This window comes from Kryptolebias marmoratus, linkage group LG9, assembly GCF_001649575.2.
Source record: "Kryptolebias marmoratus isolate JLee-2015 linkage group LG9, ASM164957v2, whole genome shotgun sequence".
NCBI lineage: Eukaryota > Metazoa > Chordata > Actinopteri > Cyprinodontiformes > Rivulidae > Kryptolebias > Kryptolebias marmoratus.
In genome coordinates, this window is record NC_051438.1 from 23296816 (window position 1) to 23312776 (window position 15961).

Consider the following 15961-nt stretch of genomic DNA (forward strand, 5'->3'; position numbering starts at 1 on the left):
CAATCCAGAGGAACTGTCCCCGATGTCCACGCGATATTGCAGAGTCGCGTTAACCAACACAACCCTACAACATCCAGAGCCTTAAGGAACTCCGGACGAATCTCATCCACCCCCGGAGCCTTGCCACCGAGGAGCTTTTTAACCACCTCAGTAATACGCAGAAGAAATTTATTTTTGACATTTCAAAGATACATGAGAAGGAAGGAATAAATCTGGACCATATTGAAATCAAAACAGTTAAGGAAAAACTGAAAGAAAAAAAAACTGTTTTGATCAAAAATAAATAAATAAATAATAGTCCTATCTGAGTAGCTCTCCAGCACTAATGTCCGACTGGTCTCTTAGGTTATTGCACCTGATAAATCATTCATTTTAATTGTGAGAGTCCATGTACTTTACCTGATTGCCTGAAGAGTCAATCAAATAAATAAATAAATGTGTCAAATTTTTGTGTCACTTTCAAAAACTAGTAAATCAGATTGCTGTGAATTATATATATTTATTTCCTTTATTTTAGTTTACTGTTGGTACCCAAGTGTTTCTACATTTTAATTTTTAATTATACAGTGGGGTCTAAAACAACTGGAAATTGATTCTTCATGTTTTATGGATAACCATTAAAACCATTGATGGATTTAAGTTGAAGTTATTGTTATTACAAGCCATTAAGTTCTTACAGATCCCCCTTAAAAATAAGGTTGAGATGGATTTTTTTGATTGAGCTAAGTCAATGTCTGACAAAGTGAAAAGTAAGTCATATCATAGTCAGAGATTTGTCAACTCAGACCCCTAATTTGCAGACTTGTAGGAGAATTTTGACTGCAGTTACAATCAATATATGCTAGAAATAACTAAATATATAAGCTAAATAAGACTACAATTTAGGTTTGAGTTTCAGTTTTACAGTAAAGATTGCGGTTATAAAAGATAAGGGCAACTTCAATTTCGTCCATGAATGGTTGGATTTCTAGTTTTCTGGTTTCTTTGCTTCCACACCTTTTCCTGATAGTTTATCTTGGTAAGCTGCTGCACGATTATCCTTCTCGAAACTGGCTCTCCTCTGTTCATTGTGTAGCACATATCACAGAAACCTTCTTTTACTGTTCATACACTTTTTTTTCCCCAAATCACTCTTTAAAGCTGCATCCACTTTTAATGACTTAGAGCTGTAGCCCTTCCTTGTCTGTCACAGAAGGGCTTTTAACAAGGTCCTCCAACCCTTTTGCTCTTTTCTCTTCATGCTGCCACCACTTTCTTCTTTTTCCCCTTGTAATTTTGCCTTTCTCTGAGGGTAGACTGTGCAGGTGTCTGAATAATGTAGAACAGGAAAGGGAAGTGGTTTCCTTTTATTAAATTGGAACCTGCACATTTTTCACCCAGCTTTAGGCCCTAGTTGAAACAAATTGCTCTGAATGTGAATTTGCTTGATGTACAGGTGATGTAATGAATATAAATGTTACCTCGATCAGTCATAGCATTAGAAACAACTGTTTGATGTGCAGCTTCTCCTTGTTCCACAAGAAACAACTCTCACCTATTGAGGTATGGACTCTGAAGGTGACTCTGAAGCGGTCCTGTGGCATCAGATCCTCTGAATCTTGCAATCTATGATTTCATTTCTTTTTATTATTGCGTCACATTAATGCTCAGTCAGATTGTGACCTTGACAATTTGGAGACTAAGAAAAAATCTTGACCTTTGTCATTATTTTATTTTGGAACAAATTTGCATATTGTCAGCGTATAGCATGGTTGCTGAAAAGAAAATGTCACACAAAAGTGTTTTTATTGTTTTGTATCAACATCTCACATGTTCAAATTTTTGACAGGTCTTATGCTTTGCAGACAATCGAACATGGCATGACTACTTCTATCAGGTTATCTTCACTTCCACAGGCAGAAGGACACACAAGCATGTTTACACACTTTAAGTTTAGGCTTTGGACTTTTTTAAAATATATTTTTGGTTGGTAAGACACTTTGAGGCATTGCCAGGATCTTGGAACATTATTATAATCGTTTAAAAAGTATTTGTGGTAAGAAGAGACAGATAATTTATTTTACATTAACATGTTCAAAACAATGGTGGTTCCAGCCACTGGAAACAAATATCTTGCCACCCCAGTTGCCACTATATTTCCAGAATAGTTCATATAGCTTTGTACATTTTTTACAATGTTTAAGGGTAAAAACATCTCCACAGAACTTCATTTTTATCCTAGCTTAATAATGTACATCAGCACACACACACCTCTTTAACTTCAAAATGGTTTTACTTGCCGACCAGATCTGAAAATGTCACCAGCAGAGACAGCCTGGAAGGCTATTTCACTACCCCTGGAGTGGCAGGTGGCAGGTGAAGTGGATCCATTTCTTTACCAGATAATAGCTACAATAAATTTTGCAGCAATAAATTTTAACCCCTATGCTGGAAACTCAAATCACACCTTTGCCACCCTAAGAAAAACTCTCTAGATTTGCCACTGACTCAGCACTGATCAATCATCTGAACACAAAAGTCCTCTTAAAATAAGGTTAGCCTTCATGATCATTTGTGTTTTGAGTATGTTCCAGTTTGAGATATTGTCTAACTATCTTGAATTGTTATAGATTTGTATTTGTAAGTTTTGGAAATACTTGTACTTGTAAATGATGTCCTTGTTATAAAAATGTTTTAAGAACCACTGAGCCCAAAACCCTGGGTGAGAATATCTTTCTACAAGAAAAGTTATTTTTTGCTTTTAGATGAGGAAGCATTAATTTGCTGCTGCAGTAACAAGAAACAGGCTTCTCAACCTTCCCCAGCCCCACCTGCATATTCTTGTTTTATAAATCCTTCTAATCCACGATAGAACCAAGCTGTCAACAATTATTAGCCCTGTATGGGTATTTTTTGTTTTCTTCCATTCCCACCTTATAGTACACAAAAGTATTTGCTCTGCTAGGCATAAACGGTATATATAGATAATGTAAAGCAGAGGAAACTGAGTCATCATGGGTTTGATTTTTATTTATATTATTCATCATGTTTATTTTAATATAGTAATAGCTCTTTTATTCAATATTATTTCTTCAGAAAATAGGCTACACAAAAAAGGTTTGGGTCAGCAAACCTCACTCTACAAGCCTAACAATGCCTTTGGTATATACTTTAATTCTTGAAAAATACAGCATATATGTACATATATATATATATATATATATATATATATATATATTCTCATCCAGAAGCTGCCCTTCTAGCACCTGGTCCAGGAGATCGTCCAGGACTTCAAGACCGATCTATGCTTCCAGAACTCGGCCGTTATGGCTCTGCAGGAGGCCAGCGAGGCTTACCTGATGGGACTCTTTGAGGACACCAGGACTGAGGACAAATCGGGACAGACCACTACAAGTGACCCTTCCTGCCCACAGCCATCAACTCTTTAACAAAACCAGGATTATGAGCTACAACAACATTTAATTTCCATTTGGGATTAATAAAGTATTTTTGAATTGAATTGAATTGAATTAAATTGAATATACATACATGTGATCTCTATATATACTCTAATAAAGGTTAACAACCCAAATGTATTAATGTTATTAGCAAATAATCTGGAATATTTAAGCAGTCTACAATGTGGCTTGCCTACTCTAATGCTAGATTCAGTCTTGATTCAATAATGTAAATCATGCAATTAGGATTTCATCTTGAGATATCTTTTTGTAGAAAAAAAGGAATATTTAAACAGTCTTTTTAATATTGCTAACATTTGTCAGATAATGGAAACCAGTTTATAACATATCTGATAAACCAGGTCTTGGCTGGAGTAAAGAACACCACTGGAGAATCATTTCTTTCTTTCTTTTTTCCCCTTGCATGCTGCCTGTGTCACTGATTGCACAAAGGCGTCCCTATTGTAATCAGTGACAAAAGCACACATGCACTCTGTGAACAGTAAAATCCCCTCATGCTTGATGAAAGTGCTCATTATTCCTTCATGCAACAAGTGCAAAAACAAAATGATTGATTTTTCAAATTCCCACAGATTTACAGGAAGCTTAAACTTATAAAAATGCTATGCTTTGGATTGTTTGCTTGTAGTTAGCATGCTGATCATGTTCATCCATGAGTGATGTATTTTCCACAGTCATACAGTACATAATGTGGTAGTAATGAATGAATAAAAAAGAAATAGTTTAACCTAAAGATCTATGTGTCTTAAAATAAAAATCTAATAAATATAGAGCTTGACTGGTTCTTTTAGGTCTTCAATATCAATTCCTAGAATTCAGGTTTTATTTCATTTCAGTAGTACAATCAGGAACAAAAGAGAAGATCAGATATACCCTGGATATCTTTAATGCAAAATAAATAATGACGTTCAGGGGTTTCATGTCATTGTTCAACTTTTTCGTCTTCACAAGCATCAAATCCTGGATTTGTTTTGTTTTAGTGTTGCATGGTGTCTCTGATGGGATCATAAGCTGTTGTTTGGCATTGATTCACCAAAAGCAGATGGGAAAAACAATACTAAACACTAAAAGCAAATGATCCAGCACTATTCTTAAGTGTATACTAAGTATATATATATATATATATATATATATATATATATATATATATATATATATATATATATATATATATATATAACAATACTCTTAAAAAAAGGACTTGGCTCAGAAGTCAGCAAAGGCTGCTAGGAGATTTATACGTGTTTTTGAGCTGACTGACATCCATTTGTAATGCCATAGCTGCCTAAAAATGATGGATATCAGTCTTAAATAATTAGTCAAGCAGTATAAAAATGTTCCTGTAGAACAGGTAAAAAAAATTGTCCATTTCGATAAATTTTAATATTAATTAAAAAATGATTTACTAAAATAATTATAAGAAAATCGATCTCTGATCCTGATCATAGGAATTAGGCATCTCTATATATTGGTGTTTCGTTAAAGGGTGAGGGCCTTTTGGCTCAGGGCTAGGGTCAGGGTCTCCTTAGGGTTTAAAGAAAAATAACTGAAAGTACATGCATACATACTTTTGCATTTGTGGATTATATAAATAGATTGCAGAAGCATACATCAGTTAAGATGAGAGCAAATGTTGGTGTACATTCATAGATGGGTAGAGATCTGTTATCCTTGAGTTTTTATCAGTATTCACAACGAGCAAGGAAATTAAAGCCAACTAAACTACCTCAGGCTCCCTGCATTTCAATTACAGACAGTATAAAAGAGTTATTGATCCATAGCAGATGAGACACGCAGAAACAGAGAGATTTTTAAATACTCATCAGTCGTCACACTCATAACGTTTGGTAGATTTGTTCTTTAATTGATTTCTAGAAAGAGGCAAATGCCTGCAAGCTCCAGCAGACAAGTAAAACAGTTCAGAGTTGGGGTGTGTAGAAATACAATCCCTCATGTTCATCCCCTCTGTTCTGTTTCTTTTTGTTATTGGTATCATTCTGCAGTGTTCTCCTAGAAAGCCCCAGTTGTTTCTTGTACTCCATCATCATCAAGATGCAGCACAGAGCAGGGAGGAGCAGCTGCTCACATTCATTCAGAGGTCCACCTGAACATGATAAATGTGAAAAAGTCCTAGTTCATGCCTAAACCTCAGAGACTCCCTCCTGCAAGCCACTTCTCACTCTGCACCACCTCCACCTTCTTTTCCAATTGGTTTGAGCAGTGGGTTCCAATGTGTTCAGTTGACCGTGCAGCATAGAGGTCAACTCACTATCTCCCTGATATGTCAGAGTTTTTAAGCGACTGCCAATCTTTACTCTTGGAGATTTGAAAACTGTAAGGTGTAGAATGACTAAAGGAAAGCAATATGAGAACAAATGATTGCAAAGAGACAAAGACAGATTAAAAAAAAAGAATAAAGGAACCACAAAAAGATGTAAAATTATATTAGAGATTTAAAATTGGTTTGTAATATTAAAAGCTCCAACCCAAAGAGCCTCTCTGTGTGTAATACTTTTCTCTCTCTCTTATTCTGAGTGGTCCAGTCTTACTATTGTAGAAGGAGGGATAGAGGTTTCACATGTCTGTACCCAGGGGCCTGTTGTTTCCCCATTCAGTCATGTTTTTTGTACATCCTTGCTTCTCTTCTTGTCCCTGTATCTTTTCTGCCAGGCTCCCACTCCCCTCCTCCTCCTAGTATCTCTTGTAATGTCAGATGGTCCTTGTGAAATGGGACAGATCACAGAGGATTTCTATCTATCTGACCCCGACTTGCCCTTCATCTTCCTCTCACAGCTTGATCTATCCCACATAAGTGCTTTTTATTGTTGTTTAGCAGCTGGTTCTTGGCCCACGGCTCTACTTTTCTCTCTCCGCCCCTCTCATTATTGGTATAAGCCACACTCTGTTGGGAGTAAGCCAACATATTTTTCAGTACAATTTTTTTATTGTTGCATGAGAAACACCTCTAAGCCCAAATATTGTGAGGAAGCATCATAAGGTGAGGGTTATTTATAACAAAATTAAGTTGTGTGGTATTCTCTTGGATGTAGCAATCCTCTGTCTACTCATGAAATAATCATTTTAAGCTCTTAAATGGCTTCTATCAAAGAAAACTGCAGCTCCTATCTTGAAACTGTATTTTGATGCTTCAGAAGTGTGGCAGAATTATTCAGACACTCCAGCTGTTCCTCAATTCCTAATTTAGCTGCCTCTATTTCTTCTTGACCTTTTAGAAATACTTTGCTTCAAAACAATGTCTGCTCTTTCTTGTCTTGTCTTCAGTGGCAAATGTTTTAAATAACCTGTTCTTTCTGCTATATCATACATAATTATAAATATACATTAATTATCACTTATATGTTGAGTGAAAAACAGTAACTTTGTTACAGTGACACCTGGTAGTGAGCATAACATCCATCCATCCATCCATCCATCCATCCATCCATCCATCCATCCATCCATCCATCCATCCATCCATCCATCCATCCATCCATCCATCCATCCATCCCCTACTGCAGATAAGATACCATGAGATCAACACCACTTCCTTCTCCCCAGCTGCCTCATCCAGGAATAATCTAAAGTGTTCCTTAACCATCTGTGGGATATAATCTCTCCAGCAAGTCTAAAGTCTGCCCCAATTCCTCCTCCCGATCACACAAGTCCAAATCAGCATCTAGAAGCCATCTTGACCAGATGCTCAAACAACCTTAACTGGCTCCTTACAATGCATAGAAGCAGCAATTCTACTCTGAGCTCCTACTCTTCACCCTATCCCTGAGGGAGAGTCTTGCCACCCTGCAGAAAAAGTTCATTTCACTTGCTTGTATTCATGATGTTATTGTTTGTGTTTCTAGCCACAGCTCATGGCCATAAGTGATGGCTAGAATGTAGATTGACAAGTAAACTGACAGCTTTGTCTTTGGGCTCAGTTCGTTCGTCAACCCACCACACTGGCACAGCATGTACATCACTGCAAACACTGCCAAAATCCAAAATGGATCTATACAAATTTATTTTTAAGTATTTGGATGGGAATTATTTTAAGTAAGATATTCTGTCCTTGAATTTTTTGTGTTAAAAAGATAAATATGTAAATAAAAAAACAAAGATGAGCAGTGGAATAGGGATGTATCCTACTAAAAATGGTCTGAGAATGGAAAACTGATGAACCGTACTCATTTGAACTTCTTGTCCTTGTTTTTTTATTCCCCCTTTCATTTTCTTTTCTTGTACCTGTATGTCTTTGTCATCGTCCATTTTTCTCTTAGTGGCTTGTGCAGTTGTGACTTTTAATCTCTGGCAGCTTTTGTGGCACAGCTCTTGTTCATATCATCAGTACCTCACAGTCATACAATGGCTTTCTTCTCACACATCACCAAAGACAAATAACACTTCTTTCTGTCAAATGGGAAAGAGTCCAGATTGATATTAGTTGATTTGGCTTACTTACAATCTGCATATTTTTCTTCATCGGAACCAGACAACAGCACAATAAACCTGGCCTGATCTGAAGCATATTCTTCTCAGATACATTATATAGATAATTAAATATGTGTGTTTCACTTTAATGGTGCAAATGTAGCACAAAATCACAATGAGATAAATGCAGACTGGCTTTGGTCAACAATCTGTTAAAATGGTTTCTGTAGGTTTCCTCTATACTCAAACATAGTGTTGTATATTAACCTGAAATATGATAATGTTTAATGAGGTTCTTAATGTAACAAAGGTCATCTGTATTCTCTGTTGAAATAATGAGAAGTGACACTACAGAAAACATTGGGAGGATCTGTAAAAAATAAACAATTGGGATGATTGCTGCTGCTGTATCTTGCATTTACTTGTAGAGGCTTTTTTCCCCCTGTCAAGTGTTCTTATTAAAACTAATGAGATGTTGTGTTGTGCTGTATTTTTTTTTCAAAAAGAACAGATATCTGACCACCACTGAGTGCTCTGACACACCACTGTCTTAGCTTTAAATAATGCACATTTTGAATATTATTGTCAAAGGTAAAACAATAAAATACTCAAGAATGCACAGAATTTGATTCCTAACTTCAGTTTTTACAGCTTGAGCTCTTTTTTTTATCACAAAAGCTTGTTTTATTCTGGCATTGTTGTTTTAAACACCTTTAGAAGTTCTTTGTTACATCTCTGCGGGAAAAGGGTAAAACAGTGCCATAGAAAGCCCATTTAAATCCAATCATTGCACTCTGACTGACATTAATTGTGGTGTAATCCTTTACTCCTCATTGCTTTTTCATTTAGTGGTTCTTTAAATCTTCTTCTTGGGACATTTTGCTGTCATTCATCTTCTCACATCTTTCCATCAAAGTCTTTTAGTTCTTGCTGCACACATTTATTCAAAGCTCCAGTCATTCATTGCACCAGCAGAAGAAAGGTCAACTGTTAAAACAACAACAATGCCCTTCATTCTGACAGGTTTAACGGGTAAAGCAGCTGACCATAGCTACACACTTCATGGAGCATCCAGGTAGTGTATCACTCTGTTTTGACAGATGATGACAGACTAGCGACATGGATGGACCACCAGGAGGTAATGCTCATGTTGTATATTTTTGGGGATGATGATGTACTTTTTGTCTGGCTAGGTCAATGTACTGAATTTCTCCATCACATTTTGTGACACATAGCAGTCTCTCATATGTCTGCCACAGATGATGAACAGTTGTGTGTTCATGTGTATGAGTTGCCTTCAGGAACCACAAAGTGTCATTCACTCTTTGTCCAACCTTGCGTTGTCAATGCAGCTTGCAGGAGAGATGGGAATTGCCAGCAGCTGTGTTTACACCAGTATTCTTTTAAAGGTAAACTCACCAAATATAATATTTTTACCTTTAAAGTATAAAAAAACAAGACATATGTTTTTTCTAATATTAGGAAATACCAAGATCATATATTTGAAGAACCATACCCCTCCATTTCACCAACCTAATGGGCAAACTCCAGCAAAAGGAGAGAAAAAAACCCAATACAAATTAACTGTGGGAGACTTAAGTTTCACACAGAGTTGATTCCAATCAAATAATAATGATAAATAAAGGTTTCTGAAAGCATCATTGAAGTTTATCAGCTCTTTTCAGATTTTTTGGGATGTCTTAGTTTGCCTTATTGTAGATGGCGTACATCTCTAACTTCTGCAATTCCTTCATCCCACTATTTGTGGTTACCGAGTACATATACTGAGCACAGAAAGGATGGAATGAAATAAGAAGTCTAGTCAGGTAACTTATGTTTGAGACATTTTACCCACTGGCATTTCTGTTGGAACTTCTCATCCGCAACCCCCTGTGCTGTGATTAGGAGTGCTGAAGACTACAGTAGAATTAGATGTTCTCAGCTATTACAAGGAAACACAATTAAAATTTCCTAATAGTTTTTCAGCTCACTCTTTTTTTGTCCAAATTAAAGGCTTACTTTGTGACAGCCTACTGGTTGAAGTGGATGACCAAATAATGAGTTAATTGCTCTTGTGAAAAAGCTGCAATTTCTTTTTATTGGTAGATGGATTGCAGTGCACCCATTAGGTGAAGTACAGATCCATTACACTGCAACACCATCTGCAGTCCACTGTGCTAACTGATGGAGGTGTCTGTAAAATGCATTGATCTATCTTTCACTTGCTTTACGTGACTATAGAGAGATGCAGTACAATGAAAACTCACTGAGCCCGTACAATCACATATTAATACAAACGTCGGAGCTCTTAGTACAGGGGGGCTTTTATGGAGCTTTAGCAGACTCTAATGTCGCAAGGAATCAATATTAAAGGAGGCATCACATTTTTCTTGCCTGTTTTTTGTCTCTCCTTGCAAACTCTTGAGAACAAAAACAAAAATCATTTGTGAATATTGGACATCTAGTCTGAAATGTTTCTATATTTCCTGTAAAACTGAACTGTTAAACACAAGGGATGCCAAAGTTATTCTCACTTTTCCCAAGGTTTTGCACACACTTTCACCATCAATCATAAATGCTACCTTCAAGTTTGACAGTAAAAGATGAAATACTCCAGATGATTTCACTTCTCCAAGGTATCTCATTCTTTTCATGTTATACCTCACACAATCTGATTTACTTTGCTCTCACCATTGATGAAGCAACTTTATGATAAGTTTGTGCAGCCTTTTGAAAACTAGAATTTTACAATTTGGCTTTATAGGATTTAACACTAGATATTTCTACCCATATATGTACAACATATTTAATCATTGTTTAATTTCCAAGGTAAAACAGAAAACTTTTATTTATTTAAACACTGATGCCAGCTCCAGGTTTTTCTTAATAACATCTGAAATAAAACTGCTGCTTGCTGACACTGACAACACCAGAATCAAGTTTCCCACACTGTAAGACCATTCAGTACATCCTGCTGACAAATGGTTAGAGTTGAACACATGAAGCTGAAGAAAAGTGAAAATTGCTGGTTGCGGTTGCACAAAACTTTAACTTGAACATGTCTGAACTTTTGTTTTCTAACCCTGTAACTTGTCAGCTCGGTCTGTCTTTTTTTCTGTCTGAGAACTCAGAGACCATTGATGTTATTCTCTACAGTTTCAATGACATTTTCAAGAGCATTTCAGCATGAGCTGAATCATAAATATGCATGCTCATTAATAACAGATATCTCACCCTTGTAGGAAAAGTAGATTTTTTTCTCAACAATATGGATGTTTTGCTAGCTGTTAGCTGACTTAGTGTTTTTAGTGAAGGTTTATTATTGCATCATACAGAAAGTCACAGATGACAGAATGTCAAATATATGTGGAGATTAAGAACATAGGCAATGATGAAGAGGTTAAAATTTAAACAATTAGTGTTTGGTATTTGATTGTAGAAAACACATTGTAAATATATGTTGGCTATGACTGAGAAGAAAGAAGAAAGTCAACTTTTGGAGTCAGCCTATTTTGAGATGGATACCACAGCTAATCAACCACAACAATCTGAACAAGGGATCAAATCTGTGCAGCTCCAGCACAGATTTGATAAAATAACAACAAAAACAGTCTTTGCACACTATAATTTCTTTTTTACACATATTGACCAGTATTTGATGTACATCTTTGTTGATTTTAAAGTTTAAAAAGCAAGAAAACTACTTAATTTCCAGAAAATCACAACTACAGAGCAAGTGCAAGATTCATATATAATTAATCAAAGGGGCTGAGATCTGAAATGCAGAAAATTCATATTTTAAGCTAACCAGCCTTGTTTTTATTTGTTAAATACTGAGGTCAAACCAAATTTGAAACTTATATTATAACTGTTTAAAAGAGGCTAATATAAATAGAAACCCCAAAATTCTTTTACATTTGTATTTCAAAAAGAATCCAATAGATTTTGCTGCTAAAAGTTGGATACTGTCTCCTAAAATAAATACTATGCTCAGAGTGTGTTTGGAATCATTTTTGACTACAAATGTTGTGTACTTAAACACAGAACCAAAACAACAATGATACTAACTTAGCCCGACTGTGCTATGCTTCTCAGTGTTGAGCATTTTGCGTGCTCCAGAGTTTTATATTGATTGTTGAACTATTTATGCAACCATTAGTTTTTCTCTGCTTTGAATTGAAAAGTGCCACACACTGGTAGTTCATCACAATTTGAAAAAGCTATTTGTAGATAAAAAAAGAAATTCAGATATTTAAATCTTTTTTCAAACTTTTGATCTCATTTGGAATAATAAGCATTTGAGCTGGTAAAGTTGGTGCAGATGGCTCAGAGTAAAACATCACAGTTAAAGGATTGAATAAAGACTGTTGTGAATGTCAAAGCCATTTTTTTGTAGTTTCTGATAAGAAAGGATTACTTTCCTATTTCAAATTTCTTTTCATGCCTTAATACACTGGTTCATGCAGACAGTTATAAAATGCACCTTTTATTATTAATCATTATAAGTTGTTCTGTGCCCAACCTTAAAATGTCTTAAAACATTTTGTTTTATTGCACAACTGTTGTCTGAATGGCAGAACTAGCTGAAAAAAAAAACTTATAATAGAAATAGCATATAGGACTCCAAAACAAAAACAAAAACCACATATGAAAGCTGAAAGATAAGTCAGCAGTCACTGCCAGCCCCAAATGTTGCTGCAGCTTACTCATTATGCCACCAGAGCCTGAGGACATCTCATGGTTATCTCAGAGATGCTAATGGATTTCATAAAACAGTAGAATTTGATGCCCTGCATTAGAACAGGTTTTCTGGTTTTTTTGTACCTTCACAGGAGATGCCTTTCTCAGAATGGCCCAGACTCACTGCAGAGTTTCAAAATATTTTCAAAATCACTTTGTGTATTAGGTCTTTCTCTGTTTTATGGTATGATTTCAGGCCTGTGAAGATATTTTTAGACACTTTTTTTTTTGCTTTGAAAAAAAAACTCCTAATTAGTTTTGTCTGCTTATATTAGGAATAAAGTTTGTTGCTCAAAGTGTGTTGCATAATTAAAAGTAATCCGAAAGAGTGAATTAAAGGTACCCATTGCAAACTATGAACTCAAACAATGTATGTAATGTCAATTGTTCTGTAATGAACTACTAGCATTAATTCATCTCATTGACCTCTGATGGAAGGAATTTGTATACTTACTTGGGTTGGGATACATTTGCTGAGGTTTGGCAGTGCTGAGAAGTGTATAATCCCATCAACATGACTGCGTATGAATTCATTTTTCTGTGCAGTACAAGCATATAATTCTGCCCAGGAGTTCCTGCTGTCTATATTCATAACACAAGAGTGAGGGAGGCAGAACTGCCTGACTTTAAAAGCAATGGCCTTTTATGAATCTAATAACATATGACTTTGAAGAGAGCATGTTCGTTTCTTCAAAGGGATGCCACCAAAGGAGGGACAGACAAAAGACAGAAGGGAGGACAGAGCAGGTGGGAGGGAAACAAAGAGAGTATAGATTAGTATCTCTGTCTTACGCCCACATCACATTGAGCACCTCTTTCCCCAGACACCCACTTAGCAAGAAGAAATTACATTAACTGGTCAATGCGGAACCTTTTGATTAATTCAAACCATTATGTGACACATTAACCCCTTCAGACACTAGAAGGTGGTGTGTCCTCCTATAGCAGTACCATCTTACAGCATCAGATCTGATGACAGTTGAAGTTGAGCACATTACAATAACTGAAGTTGAAGTAAGCTGAGCAATAGTGTCTTTTATTTTCAATGTTAAAAGCAATGTGAACTCAGTCACTTGACAGATTAACACTATATGTGTTAACACCATTAAGTTCAGTACAAACATTCTTCCTTTGTTGTCTCCTGTTAGAGAAGTTCATTTATGTTGACACACTGACACTTTTGGAACAAACAGAACAATAACAGAAACTCCACTAAAATGTTTTTTTAGTGATTAAATCTGTCATCTACAGCAGGCTGACGCTAAACCAGTCTTATTAAACATAGCATCAACCTGGACTTTAACCTTAGTTTGGGCTTAACTAAACACTTTGCCATGTGTAATTTCCTTCATAAATATAACAAAACTCATTCAAAATGCAGCAGAGTTGTTAAACTCTCACACATTTTAGCATCCCACTCAAACACTGAAGGCCTTGCCTATGTATACAGCATAATTTCAAAACTAACTGCATTTTGAATATACTTATAAAAAATTGTATGAAAATAGCCTTCAACTACCTTAACTTAACTGTATTGAAGATTTTGCTGGGACCAAATATCACCATGATGTATGGGTTGTATCACAACTATGGTTCAAAATGAATGATTCTATGTTAGTCTGACAGGTAATAGTTTGATTTGGCTTTTTAAAATTTATTTTCTTTTGAAGCATCATGGGTTTTCTCTGTCTGCTCAGGGAAGCGGTCTTTGAAAGTGACTGGATGTCAAGCAGGAGGGCGTCAGTGAATACATTTACCACTACACATCATGCTGCTATGATAAATGCTCAAGTCATATTCTGACTCACTGTAAAATAGCTAAGACAAATGAATCACATTAGGGAATACTGAAGCTGCCATCTTTAATTATAAATTTTCCTCAGATGTTTAGATAAAGTTAAAGTTGTATGTTTCAGTGTTTTTTTATTATTATCAAGCCACACTGCCTACTGTCATTCTGCTTCTGAACAATGGAATCCTGATTATGGAAACACAACAGGAACTTTTTTCAATTACTTTTTTTAAGAGGAGACCTTTCTCGGCATTGTGATAGTAATTACCTGAGTGACTATCAATGTTCCTTCAGTTTGTTCTCATACTGCGTTATGACATATTGTATTTAATAGATATAGTAAAACCAATTTTTTAATTGCTCTTCTGGAAGATAAGGTTAATATTTGGCTCATGCTTAATGATTCTCCCTATGAGATGAGCTGAAGAAGCTGTTTATTGACAATGAGTTGGCTTGTCGTTCAACTTTATATGAGAACAATGAAAAGAATAAGCCAACCTATAGAAGTAAAGTCAAGTGAAACAGACTTCATTAGTATGTGTGACACTATTCCTGTGAATGTTTGAATTGGTGATATTGACTATTTGGTACAATAAATACAACATGCAGTGATATAAGAAATACAATGTAGAGTAATAGATATAATGTATTGGTGGTATCTGCCTATTTCTGTAGTGTCTGTCACAGCTCTTCATCGTTATGTCTGTGTTTCTCCAAACATGCAGTCATTGCCAGAAAGCCATCCTGAGCTACCACAACCAGTCAGCAAGAACAGCTTATAATGTTCAGCTTTCAGTCCAAGAAGACTGTCTTTTATATAAAACTCTCTGCCAGCTCTTCTTGTTTCTGTGCCTTCTGCCGCTGTGGCCTGGTGCCACGGCTTCGTCAGTTTGACTGCTGACCAAATCTGGGACCTCTGTGCTCTTACACTTAATTACCAAACACCTCAATGACATAATAATCATGTACAAGTACATGTAAATAGGCTGCTGTGTCCAGGCGTTATTCTGTTATAATGGGTTTGTATGAGTGTATATGAAGGTTGTGAATTAGCCAATAAAGAAATCTTTGTGAAGAATCTAAAACACAGCAGACGTGAAGCGATATTCAGAATAAAATATTAACTGTACTATTAAATTCATTATTACGTTAAATGATGGAAAACTATCATCACAAATTACTCTGAGATTTATTTTCAGTTTGTTATGTGAGAAAAAAAACATTTAAATGAAATGTTTTGTACAAATATTCTTCTTACAAATAGTCTTTTAAAAAAGTCCAACTCATTCAGCATATTTTGAAATGATTTGCTGAGTCTAATTGCAGTATTCATATAGTGTATATTTTTTCGCTTTTGTTAATTAACCTGATTTGTGTGCTAATTAGTTCAACTTTTCTAAAACAATTATGTCAAAATATATTCTTTGATTTTGGATAAACTCCTACTCACTTTAAGAAGGGCACAATGTTTTGTCTGCATGAAGAAAACAAAGCTAAGCCTAATGCTGAAACTACTAATGATTGGGTATATTAATATTTAAACCTGTAA